Consider the following 18,573-nt stretch of genomic DNA (forward strand, 5'->3'; position numbering starts at 1 on the left):
TTTGGTTTATTGCCTTGCTATATGATTGCTCATCATNTAGTTTCTTTGATCAAATGGTCAAGTCGTTCAAAGATCTCTAGTTTATCGTACTACAATGGATCGTAGTAGTTAGGAATTCTATAACGGTGAACCATCGAACTTTAGAGGTCCTTCTACTTGGGATTCATTGACTGTCGTTGTTTTGTGTTAGAGTCAGAAAAGTTTAATAGTTATGAATCGAAAACTGCATACGAAAAAAATTTTCTGGTCTCGTAAGTTAGTCGTTTATTGTTTCGAAAGACACGTACGCATATTCTTCTGTATAATAAAGTTGATGTGGAATACGTATTATATCGTCTATAAATATTGAAGGATCCGAGTACCATCTTGAATAATTCTCTGTACCGCGGTGTAACTAGGACTGGATTATGGTTGGTGGAGAATGGTTAGTATATCAAAAAGATTGTTGGCTATCAACCGAATCGTCTATAGTTATTCACGGTCATCAACCGAATCGTTAGTCAAAAATAAGGAAAATTTTCAATAGCATACCACTTATTCGTATAATATATATTTCTAAAAAGTCGTTTCCTTCAGATGTCTCTATTATAAAAAGTTCACTTGGATCTTACGTGTTTAATGAATAGAGTCCACTCTACTAAGACGTACGCTTGTAGTCATTGACCTATTACCTCCTGTTTAATATCTGAAAATCAATGATGCTATTATCATTCGTCAGCACTTCTAGAGTAGAAGTTCTACAAGAGGAGTTATCGGACGGTGAATAGAGTCTTTACATGTTTTTGTCGAATGATAAAATATCATGTTTACAAATCTTATCGAATACCTTTAGTTATTTTTTTAAAACTATTGAATGAAAGTGTATTAGTCGGTGATTTTTCGTCAAAACAACATCACTAATATAAATACCGTGATGAAGGACGTCGGTTACTGCGTATTTTTCCCTCAAATCAATAAATCAACTCGGTTAGGTTTGTAAATTATGTGTAGTTCAATTTACTTGACTTAAAAGTAGTTCCTGTATGAGACATTGAAGAACAAGGTTTCGAGGACTTAGAAGTAGTCAACTAGAAGATGAAACAAGATCTTATTATTTCGTTTCCGGAAACTTTAAAAATTTTCTTACGGACTTACTTTTTCTTTAGTGAATTGTTTACGGTAAACTCTAAAGTCCCTTCAGGTGCGATGGAACGTATAGGTTCTATAGCGACTTTCAAAGACGTCTGGGAGGAGGTTACAGGATCTTTTAATTACTGTTACTTCAATCATGGGTCTATGATACTACAGATCTCTTTATGTGGTACATATGGAGACATCGTGTGTCTAAACATATATAGAGGCTACGTATTTCCGACGTGTAAACTCCTAACCGAAACAGTAATAGTTATAGATGTTACGGGTACTATCGACTTAGGGGACGTAGTAATCTTTGGATAGAAAATCAACGTTTGGATTAACGTAAAGTGTATTTTTAAATGTTGTTTGTTCCTTTACGTGGTGATCCTAACAGTCCTGGACAAAAGAGAACTTCGTCTCCGTTTTGTGACTAAATTTAATATGTAAGTTTAACTTCTTGATCCTAGTAATTAATACCTACGATCTATCGTGATTTCTATATTCGAAATATCACTGCAATTGAACGTTTTGTGGTACCTACGATCCTTTACGTCAATCTACGAACTACAGTTGAACGTTTTTCTTAGAGTGTATTCGCAATTTAGATCCATCTTAGTATGGGTTAAATCCTAAATTGAATTTAAGGGGAAGTGGTGCTCAATTTCGTGGAATTGGTCGAAGTTTTCAACGGGGTTTAGTGTCAATATTCCACACATGTAGGACGACACTTGTTCGTGGGTTTTGACGTAATAATGTGAATACATTAGTGTATTAACTCCAATTTTAGAGTGAATAAATCTAAGGGATGAACATTGAGACGAAGAACGACTAACTTTAAGTAAGTTTGGTAAGTGTTTCAGTTCTATAAGTCGTGTTGCACTTAGAGGTTCGACGACGTCGTATGTGGTTTTTGTCGAAGTAAGGAAGTAATTATTCGAATAACATTGTAGTTGTATTCCGTTGGTTAAGTGATTAATGGAAAAGGTTCAAGGTTAAAGTGAGAAGGGGATCTAATACCAACTTTCTGGTGTAGTTTTAGGACGAAGATATCGACTATCTTGAGAGGACTGTATTCGACCCATGTTTCTTGGGCTTTAGTGTGAGTTGAGATGGTAATTTCGTAGTTCGATGATCCATCAATCCAATTAATGGAATCGTTTGGAGGTGAGTCGATGGACGACACAATCTCGACGCTTTGTGAAGGGTTTGTGGAAGAAGTGGGAAGATGTTATCGAGGTTCCAGAGGGTTCTGTCGATCGTAGTTTCTTCCTCTTCTTTTTTATCCGATTTTGGGAATTAAGATCAATCTCTCTCTTTTTGGGATCTCTCTCTCTCACCCTCTCCACGGTTTGGGAAGGGGACTCGAGGTCATTGAGAGTCCATTGAAGTCCTCAGCTCGACCGGGGACACCTCTATTCTAGTTGTCGGTTTTCTGGTTTCAGAGGGACGACGGTGCGTCGTCAAATGTAAACCATGGACTACAAAGGACGATGTGTTATTGTATGCAGATATGTCGATTCTGGATTGAACGTTGTCTAGTGAAACTAATTTTTTAACTTACTTACCGCAGTACTTCCGTACTCGTAGTGAAACCAAATTTTATTAAATTAGTTATCTGTTTACTTACCGTCTAGAAGAAGTTAATTACTCGTTCTTTCTTTCGTGTTTCGACGTAAAAACAACTTTTAACTTGTAGTAGCTTGGTTACATACTGTAACGTTTACCGGTCATCTGTCTTTTTGATTTAATCATTTTTTTCAGTGAAATACTCTCAACGGTACAGGTCATCTGTCCTTTTCTTTTTTACTTTACGATAGACTGTTGAAAAAGTTCCCCATTTTCGTCTTGATATTCTTCTCCACTAATTAGTGTGAATTTGGTTTTTTTTTTCGTCATGTATAGGTTTCTTTAGTGGTATTAAATAACCCACTTCAATTGTTAGTGTAATGTACGATTTTTATGGAAACTCACGTTCTTATCTACGGTTTTCGAAGTGACACAGAGGACTCTTGCAGCCGCCTCTGAGGATGCTTCCTGCTGTTGAGCAATTTGAGGAGTAAACGCGGCGGGGGAAGCACTTGCTGTACGGTATTAAGGGGGGAATCCATTACATTTCCATTACATTGCAGTGATATATAATAATCAGTTGATAATGTAATAAAGACGTAACTAATATATAATTATAAATCAGTTGATTTAATACAATGTCTTAAACTAACATTAATAAAATTTTAAATTCGATTTCTAATTTTGTTTAATTTTAAACGGTGCCTGAAATATCAAACTTCTGGTTTACGTGTTAAATACATGGTAATAAAAATTCCGGTTTGGTACCGTAGAGCTCGTAGTCTTAATACTCCAGCCTCTAAACTTAGGGACAAAGTCATTTCATGCTCTTAACGATTGACTAAGTTTTTAGTTGCTGCGGTTCGTTTTAGTTTTGAAGTTTTTGTACGTATCACCAGGGCTTTGTTGGGTGTAACAAGTCTAGTTAAGGCGTGAAGGAAAAAAAAATTTTTTTGTGATTAAATAAATTCAATTTCTTTGGTTTCTTTTTTTTTGAGAATTGTGTCCTTAAAGTAGTTTGTCCATGGCACGCACATACTCCGCGCGGGGGTTGCGGTGACGAGTCGTGGGTATATAGAGGAACTCGAAGCGGTGTCGAATAAGCAGCTCGCTCATGATATTTTTTGTTTTCGTGCGTGTTTTCTTCAGTTTTTTTTTTTTTCCAACCCCCTTTCTCTAATCCCAAGCGCACATCCATCTCAAAACCACCCCCCCCCTGCCCCTGGAACAACTCTTGGGTCCACCTCATCCGCATCCGCGCCGCCTCCTCCAGCCTCTCCCTCCACCTCCCTAGCCGCAGCGCCATCAACTGCTTCAAGAGCGCACGCATGAACCGCATCATGCGTGCGTAGAGACCCCCGTCCGCGGCGTGCTCTAGGGCCGGAACTCGGCCTCGCTCCGTCTCCGCCTCGGGGGTAGAAGCAACCGCTTCGCTCTGGATGCTCCCGCCTCTTGCGGCAGCAGGAGGCGCCGCGACTACCTAAACCGCCTCAACTGCTGCCTCAGCTCCTACCGCGCCCACCTCCGCTCCTAATCTCCGGAGGTAGCAGCGAGCTGGTACCGATCTCTCGCTTTTGCTAACCTTTAATCCCAAAATCGTGCTACTTCTCCCTTTCTCTCCTACTACTCTCGCATGCTTCTGTCTCTCTCTCTCTCTCTCTCTCTCTCTCTCTCCCACCCGCCTCTCCTCCTCCGCATTCTCTCTTTAACTCTCCCTCTACTTTCTTCTATTGAAAGACTAGGTTTTTCCGCCTCCCTTAATTCCCGCCCTACAGACCTTTATGAGGCGCGATGTAAATAATTTTATAACCGCCGCTGCATATAAACAGCGGTGGTAACAAACACATAACCGCCGCTGTAAATAAACAGCAGTGGTAACAAACACATAACCGCCGCTGTAAATAAACAGCAGTGGTAACAAACACATAACCGCCGCTGTAAATATACAGCGGTGGTATAAAAGATGTAAGCACCGCTGTTGACAACAGCGGTGCTTTTTCAGCGGCGGTTTAAATGAAAAAGAACATCACTATATAGCGCCGCTGTGAAACAGCGGTGGTAAAAGATGCGTTGCCGCCGCTGTTTATTTACAGCGGTGGTAAAGGATTCTTAGCCGCCGCTGTTTATTTACAGCGGCGGTAAAGGGTTCTTAGCCGCCGCTGCTTTTTTACAGCGGCGGTAAAGGATACTTAGCCGCCGCTGTTTATTTACAGCGGTGGTATAATTTATGTAACCACCGCTGTCACGAACAGCGGTGGTTTTTCAGCGGTGATTTATAAGAAAAACAACATCACAGTAGAAAGATTGGAAATCGACTGGAATACCGGTCCGTGAGGTGGGTGTTGGATAACCCTAGATATACACCCAATTGTATAATTAAATGTTAATATTATACCTGATACATTAAAATTGCCCTGGTAATCCACTAGATTATACCCGAGATCTTTGTAGATCGATAATCTATACTCGACAATTATACATCTTCAGTTTATGTTCGGATAAATACGAAATACCCTAGGATTAATTTGGATCATATATTCCTCGTGTTATTCTATTACTAGGGATTCAGGCTATGGAATGTGGTAAAAATCTCTTTTAATCTCTCTGTTGCTTAGATCTGAGGCTTCGTGAGTTAGGATTCATTAATACACAGCCATAAACTCTCTACAATTTCAGATTCTTACACAAAGTAACTCGGACCTAAGACTATTTATAAATAAAGAAAATTTATGCAATTGCTAACCAATTGCCAAATGTACACTAAAAACCCAATAAACATAAATACATACATTTCTAGATTGTTCACCACAGTCTCATTCTGTGCGCACTAATTCAGCAATCTATAGTAAAAAATTTTTCTTATAACAATATTTAGGAACAATAAAAAAGTGTAATAATAAACTAAACACTGTTAAATCTAAGGCCTCAGACTAACAAATTGCTATATCCCAGTATTTCACTTCTTTTATAATGTTCCGAGTTACTAAAATAATTATAACAAAACATGTAGAATTTATACTGTGTTCTACTAAGATTTTTCTTTAAGATTATTTCCTTCGATTCGACTGGTATAGAGATATCTTCCACATTTTACAATTATTACCTTTCGTATATTTTTGATATGTTAAAACATTCTATTTAATACGATTAATCTTAGAACTAGATTAGTTACAAACTAAACATTTAGGAAGATTATATTTCATTCCAAAAGCCGCAACATTTTATCGGGTATTCCGGCTTCTCTGCCAAAAGCGTAAACTTTTTGACGACTTTTGGTAGTAGAGCGCTGGGGGTTATTAGACGCGGGATAGGATGTAAACATGAAATACTTTTAAAATTTAAATAAAAAAACGTTTTATATTAAAATTTTTAATTTAAATTTAAAACCATAAAAGAATTAAAACTTTACGGGTTAAAAGTTTTATTTAATTAACTTTGTTGTACAATGATTGTATATATTGGAGAGAATATACATCTAATTAAGTAAATTTTATAAACCTACACGTATTTACAACAAATACGTTTCTCACTCGCTGGGTTTCCTTCAAATGATAAACGGCTTGACGTGTATGTGAACAGCATTACTTATACACTGTTACAAAACGATCCATAGAACAAAACCCGGGTAGTAATAAACTTAAATAAATAATATAAAACAATATCTATTTTTTTTTTTTTTAACTCTCGGATTACAAACCACAGAATAAGAGGCAAGTTAATTATGAAGACGAAGAAGTTATAGACGTTTAATTATAGTTAAGTTAGGTCACGACTTACCGTGTTTAAAATCTTAACTTTTCTCTTACAATACTAACAAGAGCCAACGTAACTAGACCTAGAACGCGATGCCTGTCTTACTGGGGAAAAAAAATGTCTATTTTCAAGATAACTCCTATTTTTCCTGAAAATCTTCACCCTTGCAAGATTAGCGTACAGAATACTAGTACTTTGTACGTTAAGGTTTTAGAAAGTCCCGCGATACAAACTACTCCTACTACAATTCTTCAAAGAACTCCTTAACCTTTTCGCAAAACGGTTTTCGTATTTCCTACTTTTTTCAATTGACGCTAGATTTGGATAAAGTTTTTCCATATTTCTTTTTCCGTTGTATCCCCTCATGTAGTACCTCTATAGAGTGCAACGAAGTTTTAATTTCCGTGATTTGAATAACAAAAAAAAAAAAAACTCTCTATCCGTCGTGCTATGGGCGAAGCAAATAAAGTAAATCTTTATTTAAATCGACCTTTACACTTAGTTGATCCTAAGCTTGAACCCAGAGCCCATGGTTGGTGGTTCGGGAAACGGTGAATGAGATCCCAGCCAGCCAGTGATTTGAATAACAATAGATTCCTGAGCGTGCACGTAAACCAAGAGGGAAAAGAAGGACGTGTCACGTCGATTAAATTCTCTTCAATGTCATGAATCTTCCTCTTTACCAGAGAATTGTTCGAGTAAAGAATAACACACGTTCTTCTTTTTTCTGACTTCCTTCAAGTCGGTCTTTTACGAGTGAACGGTTGGAGGAGATTCCTGTTTTCCTCCTTTTTCCTTTACTTCAACGTTAACACTGTGGTGTTTTCTTCCTCGTTTTCTTTGTTCAAAGTCTTAAGTGTACAATGAAGACGTTCTTCCCACCTGTATATTTCTTTCTTAACATCTTGCGTCGCCTTCATAAGCAAGCATGGAAAAACGCCTTCGCTAAGCGCGATGTTGCGCTACTCGAGCCTAGCATCTCTAACTAAGTGCACAGGAACCTAGCAGGAAGTTCCAGAAGATTGCGAAGCTTGGGCGCCACCTAGCTTGATGTTTGCTCGTGCTAGTGTTTTTGTGGCAAGTTCAGAGAGAATCTTATTATACAATTATCTCCTACACCGTAAAGACAAAACACAAGAATAAAAGAGAGAAAAAGCAAGACATGTAATGCAATACACCCTAGCGGGCGTATAAATATTCCCTAAGGTTTTAGGATTTTCGCATTCTCTATTCCGGGTTAGTACCCGCGTGAGTACTATTCCCTAAGGTTTTAGGATATAAGACACTTACTGTTGGATATAAACAATATATGCTAGCGAAGCATATTACTTTGGAGCATATATGATCAAGAACACCATGTTTTACTTTCAATTGATTACTCTTAAGATGATGCAATACTGTGCTCGCAACACAGTGTAAATTTGTCTCTTAACTCTCTTTCAATTCAAACCTCCCCTTCCATTTTATTCATTGTAACAAAAACTTCTTCTTAAACAAAAAAAAAAAAAAGGATGGCAACGATAATGCTACTAGTTCAGTGATAATGACTGCATCAAGTTCTTCGTTTGGGTCTGTTACTTCTATTACAACTACTTAAGAGGGGAGTTTTAGTTCTTCAACGGGGTTTAATTTCTCGTTTGAGTTGTTAGAATTCTCGTTTACGGCAATGCTTCTAGGTGTTCTCGTACTCCTGCTGTGTCCAAACTACCTTCTACTAGGTTAGTTGAAAGCAGTTCAGTATATCTCAAGATTAAGAGTTTTTATTTAACTACGGTACTTACTACCCTATTTCACGCACTTTCTGTTATTAAAAACCCTAGAGAAGCTTAGCGGCCTTCCACGCTTTGAACAACCAACGTTTAGTTATAAATTTTGATTTTTCCTAAGTTTTCCGTTACAGCTCTTTATATTTGGAGCAGAACACCGCTTCCTGAAATGAGCTTATTTACTTTTATTGGGTTCTTAGTGTATTTTAGCAATCTGTTAGCAATTATGAAAAAAAATTTTTTTTAATATTTTTGTGAATTAACCTTAAGTATGGACTACTTTGTAAAAGAATCTAAAATTGCAGAGATTTTATAACCATGGTCTTAACAAAACCTAAGTCACGAAAGTTCAGATCTAAACAGGAACAGTCTACACTGAGCTTTAAATGATAACAAAGTTTAAGCCCAAATGCTGAGCGGCTGTCGAAGCGCCATGCTGGTTAAACCTTTTCTTTTAATACCTCTTTTTTACTTACAGATACCACTCATCGCCTCCCGAGCCCGGCTATACAGGTTCGGGCAATACTCAAAATAAAAAATAAAAAAAAAAAAACGTGTTCTCCGCACACTAACACCAGCCAACATTAGTCTTCTTGTAACATAAAGGAAAAAGCAAGGCATCACTTCGAGAGAGGAGGGAGCGGGCACCAAAAAAGGGACGTTTCCTAAAAGGTGCATTTAGACACAGAGAAATAAAAGACGAACACCAAACTAATAAAAAACACAAGCAGTAAAGCAAAGGCAAACACGCAAACAGCATTGTCAGGAGAGAGATTAAACGAGACTTTTATCCCAATTCCGTACATTACCGTGCATAGATCGATCCCTAATGTTAGAATAACACAAAGAATATAAGATTTAGATTAATCCCAGAGTATATCGCATTTATCCAGAAATGTACTGAAGATGTGCAATTATCAGGTATGGGTTTTCTATAGAAATTAATCTTGGGGTATATATAATCTAGTGAATTACCCGACAATTTTAAACACAGTGCGGGGCCTATAGAGCAAGGGGCCCGTGCGGCTGTTTAGGCGGCATATGTTTCCTTAAAGGGGAAGCAGACATATGCTTCGCAGTTTCATGGACTTCTTTATGCTATAATGTTTGTCATCGTATCTCGACGAGTTTTTGATTTATTGACTCAAAGTATATGTATCGATCTTAGGTTTTATGTTCCGATGAGCGTAACCGCTCAATTTGTTGATACATGTATTTGAGGTTTTGTTGTTGATGGACGTCATCCCCTTTCGGAGATCGAGACTGACAGCCCATCCCGAGATCGAGCGTTGCGGGAACGGAGCTAGGACCAGCCGCCTTCTACGTCGTCGGCCGTGGACACCGAGACGTTTTGTCCTCATTGTTGACCCGCACTCTTGATGACATTTTTGTCCATCAGGAGTCACCCACGGCGGGTTTTGTTGTAGCCAGATGGGTGATTCAGATGTCTTCCCTCGTTCTCATCAGTCTTTTCGTCTTTCATTTGAGATGGCGATAGTTAATGATGTGATAGTACGAGATATGATTGGTTGACGTCCTTAACAGGTTAAACTGGGTTAGGTTAGCCCTGACATTTGTATGGGCAGGGCCCCTGACACTTATGTGGGCAGGGACGGGGCAACACTGACAGGTCGATGGAGGTGTGATTGACCAGGCACCTCTCGTTCAGGTTGACCGTACTCGCTGTGGTTGCGCTTTCGTGTTCGGACTGAGGCCTCACCGTGAGCACCCGCGATGGGTTGGCTCATACGTCGCATAGAGACAGCTCGAGTTTGTCCGAGACTTTTCGGTTTCAGTTCTTTAGCTGAGATTGACCAGATTGTTGGTTGCTCATTGCACGGGAGTCGTGTTAGACTGCGGTTTTTCCGCTATGCCCAGGTGGCAGTGAGATTGCCGTGGGGTGTCAGGCCTTGTTGGACTTGTTGTGACATTTTTAGGTGAGCCGTATGGTCGTGCTCGCATTTACATATGATTTGGTGGACCTCATGAGCAGAGCTCCTATGACGCTGTCATGTTAAATTATTGCCGAGGATCTCGATTTAGTCCGTCAAATTAGTTCACTGTCCAGGTTTAGCGTTCAAAAGAGGATTAAGTTAAGGGTTCAGGTTGTACATATTGGATAAGTTAAATAATGGCGTACGAGGTTTAAGTCTATACGTTAGATGGTAAATTAGGTACTTAAGCTCGATCTTATCTAATAGGTTTTTAATTTTTGATATGTACAGCTGCTAATCTTGAATCCTCAGTTTTGGCTACATTGGGTGGAGAGTTCGTTGAGGACCGTCGCTTCTTTCACCGGGCCTAGGTTTTACTAGGGAGCGACCAGGCAGCTTCAGGGGCCAAGAGGACGACGCTTCTTCATTTGGGTTAATGTGAGTTTTAGTGCTTTAGACGGGTCTTTTGTCGTCGCTTCTTTCGTAATTTAGGCTGGTTCGATTGGAATAGGTTTAAGTCGTTTGTTCCCAAGACTTCGAAGCAGAGTTTCAGTGTTTAGGTTACGTCCAAAGCGACTTAAGGCTGCGAGGATGCGTCTCTTGCCCGGTCTTATGCTTTGCAGCTGCGACCTTGGACGCTTTGTCGTAGAGACTTTAGACGAGCCGTTTGTCGTTGAGTCATTTTTCCCTAAAGCTGTCTCGTTTGGAAGAGGTTTAGCCCGCTTATTCCTAGGATACCTAAGCAGAGCTTCAGATCCAAAGTTGCTTGGTTTAGAGCAGCTTTAGACTACGAGGATGCAGCGCATGCTCAACTTTATGATTGTCAGCTGCTGTTCTAGGACGCTTAGTCGTGAATTCGAGCTTAACTACTATAGGCTTCATACGCGTCGTTAAGGTGTCTCGTGAGTGGAGCTATCTAGGAGTTCTCAGCCGCGTTTCAGTTCCTGCTGCCTTTAGGTGCGGGCGGGTTCGAGGAGTGTCGTGGTTATGCTGTGTTGCACGCGGGCTTGCCGAGGCGCCGTGGTGCAGCCGCTGCTTTGAGGTGGGCTTGAGGTGGAACGTGTGTGAGCCAAGATCTCTCTCTCTCTCTTCTTTTACGTTTCAATTAATTCCTCCGTCTACAACGTTGGGAGACTACTTATTCGTACGTACGTACGTACGTACCCCCGTGCACAGTAGGATATGTATCCATATTCCTATGATGTAAGAGGGGGTGATGTTTTCAAAGCAGGAGCTTTGATTTTGTATGGAGTTGTACCTCTTTGCTTGTCCAGTCCCATCCTGAGGGAGTAGTGTCAGAGCCCGAGGGTTCAGCGGAGAGCGAGGAGCACCAACGAGGTGACGTGGAAGTGTATGCCTTACTGGGCCAACGCGTTAAGAAAGCAGAGTGCTCGTTCTTAGGCGTGGCCAGCGAGGAGCATAGAGTCTAGGAATGTTTAGAGATCACCTCACTTCAGTTAGTGCACTCTACCTAGCTTATATATAGAGGAGTCGCGGCTCTGTACCTTATGTAGTACCTACGGTCGTTCAGCGCCCCCATTTCGATAGGACATACGTTGGCCAGGTTGTGCGAGATTATGGAGCTTTCCCGGTTGTTTGGCACCTGATTCGAAAGGTGCTTGTGGTTTAGCCGCTTAGGGAGACCTGCCGCTCTGAAACTCTTTTTGTACTAGAGGTTGGACTTTGAGGTTCAGAGCAGAGGACCATAGCCGCATCGAGGAGACAGCCGAGACACGACAGTTTTCCACAGCAGCTTGCTGAGAGTGGAAAAGGAGTCGGAGTTCATCTTAGAGACCAGGTTCACAGAAGGCGAGTGGGTGCAGTGAGGTTTTGTCCCCCCTAGCTGTAGACGAGTGGTCTTGCTTTCACACTCTTTTCTCAGTTACAGGTTATACTTGGCAAATAAAAACAGGTTATACTTGGCACATAAAGTATATAATCCAATTAATATTTAGACTAAAGATGGAGCGAAACCATCTCAGGCACACATATTCATAGAAACTCATAAGCCGCGTAAAGATGGAAGGCCAATTGACAATGAGTCACTTTGAAAAGTTGTAAGTTTTTTTTTTAATTAATTAAATTTCACCTAAAAAAAGTAACTCCTCTGTGTGAGAAGATCTACTTCTTGTCTCACCTGCTGGCTCTTGTTTGTGCCCTTTAAATTTGAGTTGAGAATGATAAGGTTAATTTTGTATTATCTATTCCTAGGTTATCAGTAGGATTCTTATTTGTGAAAAATATGCCCTCCCACTTTCTTTCTTCTCTTATGTTCTTTATATTTCTATGCAATGCTATGTGGCCATTGGCTTAATCAGTTGGAGTCTCGGAGAAAAATAAAAACACCTTGCTAAATTTTGTCGAGCTTTTGCTATTGCGGTAAGCAGATTCAACTTCTAAGCTTGATAATCAAGTTCTACTTTTTGTCTCACCTGCTTAGTGAAAGATTATCGGTCACTTATTAACTCCATTGCAGGAGATCAACCATGCAAGAGCTGGCGGATTACGGGTAGAGCTTGTAAGTAATAGAGGTAAGTAAGGTTCATTAAATATATGATGCTCTAATTGATTTATCTTAAAACTAAATCCTTTAACTTATATTAGTAGCTTTATTTTGAACATCTTTTTGTTCGTGAATAAATAACCAATGATCAGTGACAAGCGACTTTGTATTTTTATCGTTCTTGTCGTTTTATTCCAGATTGGATGCACTTATCAACCAACTGCTGATTATGTATATATTTGACCTCTTCTAAAAAACTGTCGATTTATCTTGTAGGTTTGAAGCTGGAGATCCGAATACTCCATCAAACATTGAAACTGTGATTTATCGTAAATCATAGATGTTTAACGTCATTAGAATTTATTATTTTTTGGCTGGAATTCAAACAAGCATTTTGTAGTTGAAACTCATATATGAAATTTATTTTTAATATTGAAACTGTGATGTATTCAATCAAGTTTAAGAATTTAACATATTTTGAAAACTTTACATTTGATAGCATGTGGAAATAACAAAAACACTATTATTGTATTTTGTTTTTTGGTTGTATTGGGTGTATTAGGTGACAATGCAATGATACTTTGACATTTAAAGTTTGATTCAGTCTTTCTTATTTGCCTTATAAGATTATTTTTGTTATTCTTTACATTTAAAGTTTGATTCAGTCTTATTTATGTGGATTAATTTTATGATTAGATACTTATAGAGATTCAATTAGATTTAATATATATTGGTTCTAAGGTGTTTGAGCCATAGTGTTTAGGTTTAATTTTGTTTTGAGAGGATTAAATTTAAATTAAAGGTTAAAATTTAAGAACGAGAAATTTTTATAATTATAGGTTATTTTTATGCAATTTATACTAAATCAATAATATCTATTACTACCAATTATTTTTTTTTAAAAAAATTTCGATCAGAAAAATAGTGGCGACAATAGTCGCCACCTTATAACTAGCCCGATTAGCTAATTATCTAATTTTTAGTGGCGACAAATTGTCACCACCAAATATTTCGCGGCGACATCATGTCGCCACCAATTCTCTAATTTTTCGCGGCGACAGTTTGTCGCCGCTAATTATCTAACTTTTAGCGGCGACACATTGTCGCCACCAAATAGTTTTACCGACGGGGTTTTAGGCGGCGGGATGCGGCGACGAATTGTCGCCGCCAAAACACTTTTCGTGGCGACAATTTTGGCTATGGTGGCGACATTTGTCACCACTAAATCTCGTACCTGTTGTAGTGTGGGGAGAGACCGGTCCCTCTGGGCGAAAACTGCCCAGTCCGGGCTGATGCAATTTTGGATTTTTGAGGGACCTAGCTGGATTTTGTTATAATAGAGGGTCTATATGACCCATCCACCATCTCTTCTCCCCATTTCCCTCCTCACACCCCACATCCTTGCTAGAGAGAGAGAAGAAGGAGAAGAAGAGGAAGGAGAAGAAGAGGAGAAGGATCTAGCTTGGGTTTGGAGCATCCCTTTGCCTTTCTTCCTCTTTCCACCTTGTTGGTGCTTGAAGGCTTGGATTTGGAGCTTGCATAGGAGGAGATCTTCACCCTTGGAACTAGGATTGGAGCTTCTAAGGAGGTTTGTTGCCAATTTCCCTCCTCTAGACCTTGTTTTGATGGTTTTTGTAGTTGGAACCCTAGAAATGAGATTTAGGGTTGATTTTAGGGCTTGTTGATCTAGGGCTTTTGAGGCTAGATTAGTTGGTTTAGAACCTTCCTTGGGCTTGGATTGGAAGGGTTCTAGCTCTCTTTTGGAACTTTGGAAGAGATTTCTTCTCTTGAGGTGAGTTTTGGCCCTTTTTGCTTCTAGGTTAATGTTTGATCTTATGGTTTGTCGTAAGGCCCTCGTATCTCTTCGCTGATCACTTTTAGGGTATCTTGAGGCTCGTGGACAACTCCGTTCGGCGAATCGAAGGAGCACGCGACGGTTCGGTGGGTTTGACCTAGCCTATGATATGAGAAATGCTCATATTTGGCAAATATGTTTCGTAAAATAGAAATTCATGCATTTCCTTGTTAAATGTATTTAATATAAATTTTAGAATGCTTAACATGCATATATTATGTATAGTGAAATTTTAGACCTCTATGTGGTAGAGTGCATGCATGTGAGACTTAGCATTCTGTTTATGATTGGGAACCATGATCCTTATTATGTAAATGAACCGTGCTTCATGCATTTAACCTATATGCCAATTGTGATATTAGGAATGTTAGAAGCCTAGAGAGGGTTTGAGAACTTGGACTATTTGAGAATTGGGACAATGTCATGAAGAGGCATTGGGCCCGGGTCATGGTAATCATTGGTATTGATGTTTTAATGGAAACATAGAACAAGATTTGGGCTTGATCTGTTGTGATACTTAAGTGTCATAAAGAGGCACTAAGCAAGTGAGTGTTGGGACATCACTTAGTGACACGAGGATTGGATACTTGAGAATTGGACTATGCTTGCTTGCCATATGTGCTCATTCGCACATGCTTGTGAGGGTCGCTCCCTACAAGCCGGCACTCCGGAGTTAGCCTACGCGACTTATGTTCGCTCGTGCAGTATTGAGAAGCCTACGGGGTCGAGTGGGACAGACACATTCCAAGAGTAGGGATGTTGGGCTACCACAGGCACTTAGGCGGCATAAGCTGGACTCGGCATAAGCTGGACTACCCTTGGTAGGTCCCTAATTGGAAATGGAAATCGACACGGGATGAGTTTGTTATAATCACTACTAAATAGAGAGTGGTAGTTGGATTACTCGGACTTGCTTCTAGCGTAGGTTTGGACTTTGGATATACATACATACATGTAGTATGCTAGGAGGCAGTGTTTAATTGCATTCACCTAAACAATGTTGCTATGATAAGGGATAATCCTCATAATTTTATTTAAGCAAACCATGACATTATTTATGGCTAAGTAGAGACATACTCTTCATGACAGGATAATTGTGCATTACATAAATGCCATGTTTAATCGCAAGTAATATCTTAGTATTTCATTATGCTTTCATAGTTGCAATTACTCGTTATTGCTATCGCTTTTGACTTACCCTTTTCTTTTGGGCCTAGTGGTGCAATGAGCTGAGGTCAGTAATTGCCCACTGGAAACTATAAATTATAGTTCTCACGCCCTCTGTTTTATGTTTTCTTTCAGAGCCTTCCACGCCGGGAGAGGCTAGGGACCGAGGGAAGGGCGTCGCTTCGAGTTAGCCCTTCAGCGAGAGACGAGTTTAGGTGGTCTACCTCTCGATGTTTTATTTTGTGAGAGGTTGAGAGTTGTACCTGTATATGTTTAGAGACCACCTTTCTTTTGGATCTTGGTATTTCTTTTGAGGAGTTAGTTTTGTATCACCTTACGTTTTACTTTTTTCGTCTCGGTATATTTCCTTTACTCTGGTTTATATGGTAGAACTTTGCTCGCTCTGATATCATTAGTTGTTACTGTTCTTTTTGTTCTATTACTTGCTTTTACTTTCGCTTTTATTCTAGACGCCTTATATGTGTTGACATATGGCGGGTCTCGGCACGCAACCGGGAGGGCCTCCGCCGGTCCCGGGGCGTGACAAGTTCAGAGGCCGGCGACGGGGGCAGCATTCCCCGTGATGGCCGAGGGAGCCGAGGGAGCCGAGTGGGATCGGCTTATGGATCGCCTCAGCGAGTTCAGGAGGTGCAGCCCGAGGACGTTTGATGGCGAGAACGTCGACCACTGGATTGTTGAGAAGTGGTTGATGCATATGGAGAAGCTGTTTCGAGATACCTTCGTCGAGGAGAGGGACAGAGTTTGGCTCGCCACTCACTTTCTGGACGGCGAGGCCTATCGTTGGTGGTTGGATATCCAGGACAACCCCAACACCGACTTGGCAGCGATTACTTGGATGAGGTTCAAGGAGCTTCTACTGGCGCACCACTTTCCTACCAGCGTCAAGAGGAAGATGGAGCAGGATTTGCGCAGCTTGCGCCAGGACGAGCGGTCAGTGGCTGAGTACGAGAGGGAGTTCTCCCGGATACTACACTGTATACCGTTTGTTGTGAGGGATGACGAGGACAAGGCCCGCATCTTTGAGCGCGGTTTGCGGCCTTCTATCTTCCGGTTGGTGCAGTCTTCCAACCTCCAGACCTACCGGGAGGTTGTGGATCGAGCTTTAATTGTGGAGGCGGGAGCGGCGGATCTGCAGGAGCGTCACGAGAGCTCGGAGAAGGGGAAAGGGAAGAGGCCCGCGGCTGAGGGTGCGAGTCAGACGCACTCACGGAGGCCGCCGAGGCACCCCAGGAGCCGGAGCCAGTCGCGGGGACGTGGCTCATCTACTCAGCGAGGAGGACCCGATCGTCGCCAGGCCCCCCGCTGCGTGATCTGTGGCGGTCCTCATTACCCGCGGCAGTGTTCACGCAGCCGGGGCAGGTGCTTCTTGTGTGGCCAGGAGGGCCACTTCTAGTCGGACTGCCCGAGGAGTCCATTGCCAGCGCCATCTTCGGCATCTGCACCAGCTTCGCCAGGTCCCAGTCAGGGGACATCTTCTGCGCATCACCAGGCCGGTCGGCCACCTGTCCAGCGGCAGACGGAGGGGTCACGACAGGTCCCGACCGGGCGCATGTACGCGGCCCAGACTGAGGAGGCGGCGGCAGCCGAGAATGTGGTCGCAGGTATCATTTTACTTCATGGTATTCGAGTTAGAGCTTTGTTTGATACCGATGCATCGCATTCATTCATTGATCGGCTGTTTGCCGAGCTGCATGGCATCCCACTTGTATCCTTGTTGCACCCGGGACGAGTCGTTGTACCCGACCATTCTTTGGACATTCGGGAGTTTTGCCCCAGCTGCCCTATTCGGGTTGGAGATTGGATCATGCCCATAGATCTGCTAGCCTTGCATTAACTCGGGGAGTTTGACGTTGTGTTGGGCATGGATTGGTTGACTAAGTACTACGCCGCTATCGATTGCAAAGATCAAGCGGTGATTTTTAGAGAGCCAGGGCAGGCGGAGGTTGTGTACTGAGGATGCCAGAGTTTGCTGTTTGCGATGACGATTAGCTCCTCTCGAGCTAGGCAGTTGATTAGTAGAGGCTGCGTAGCCTACTTGGCTACTGTTGTATTGCGGGGTGTGGATGACGCCCCTAGGATTGAGGATATCCCCGTAGTGCGGGAGTTTGGAGATGTGTTTCCAGCGGAGCTTCCAGGCATGCCCCCTGATAGGGAGATTGAGTTTGTAGTAGATCTCGTCCCCGGGACTACCCCGATCTCCAAGGCACCCTATAGGATGGCACCAGCAGCCTATAGGATGGCACCAGCAGAATTGAAGAAACTGAAGGCACAGTTGCAGGATCTTCTGGATAAGGGTTTTGTGCGACCGAGTGTGTCACCTTGGGAAGCACCGGTTTTGTTCGTGAAGAAGAAGGATGGATCACTTCGTTTGTGTGTGGATTATCGTGAACTTAATAAAGTCACGATTAAGAACAAGTATCCATTACCGAGGATTGATGATCTATTTGATCAGCTTCAGGGATCTTGTGTATATTCCAAGATTGACTTGCAGTCGGGATATCATCAGTTGAGGATCAGACCTGAGGATGTATCTAAGACGGCTTTTAGAACACGGTATGGACATTACGAGTTTACTGTTATGCCGTTTGGGCTTACTAATGCCCCGACAGCTTTTATGGATTTAATGAACCGTGTTTTCAAGCCTTATTTAAACAGGTTTGTCGTGGTGTTCATCGACGATATTTTGGTCTATTCCCGAAGTGACGCGGATCACGAGGAACACTTGAGACTTGTACTTCAAGTGCTTCGGGAAAAGAAGCTGTACGCCAAGTTGAAAAAGTGTGAATTTTGGATTAGAGAGGTGGCGTTTTTGGGCCATGTGATTTCAGGATCAGGCATAGCCGTGGACCCGAGAAAAATTGAGGCTATCAAGGATTGGCCGAGGCCGACGAG

General features: G+C 41.5%; 1 long non-coding RNA gene across 2 annotated transcripts; it reads left to right on the forward strand.

Annotated features, from left to right (window-relative positions):
- Positions 1-11,994: 11,994 nt before the first annotated feature.
- On the forward strand, positions 11,995-13,049 carry LOC109706150. Of its 2 annotated transcripts, XR_002215092.1 has the most exons (4): positions 11,995-12,192; positions 12,454-12,514; positions 12,612-12,666; positions 12,915-13,049. It is a non-coding gene; the product is annotated as an uncharacterized LOC109706150 (long non-coding RNA). The 2 variants fall into 2 exon arrangements; XR_002215091.1 differs by lacking the exon at positions 11,995-12,192 and having other exon boundaries at positions 12,199-12,514.
- Positions 13,050-18,573: the final 5,524 nt, after the last annotated feature.

The sequence above is a fragment of the Ananas comosus genome, unplaced genomic scaffold (assembly GCF_001540865.1).
Source record: "Ananas comosus cultivar F153 unplaced genomic scaffold, ASM154086v1, whole genome shotgun sequence".
NCBI lineage: Eukaryota > Viridiplantae > Streptophyta > Magnoliopsida > Poales > Bromeliaceae > Ananas > Ananas comosus.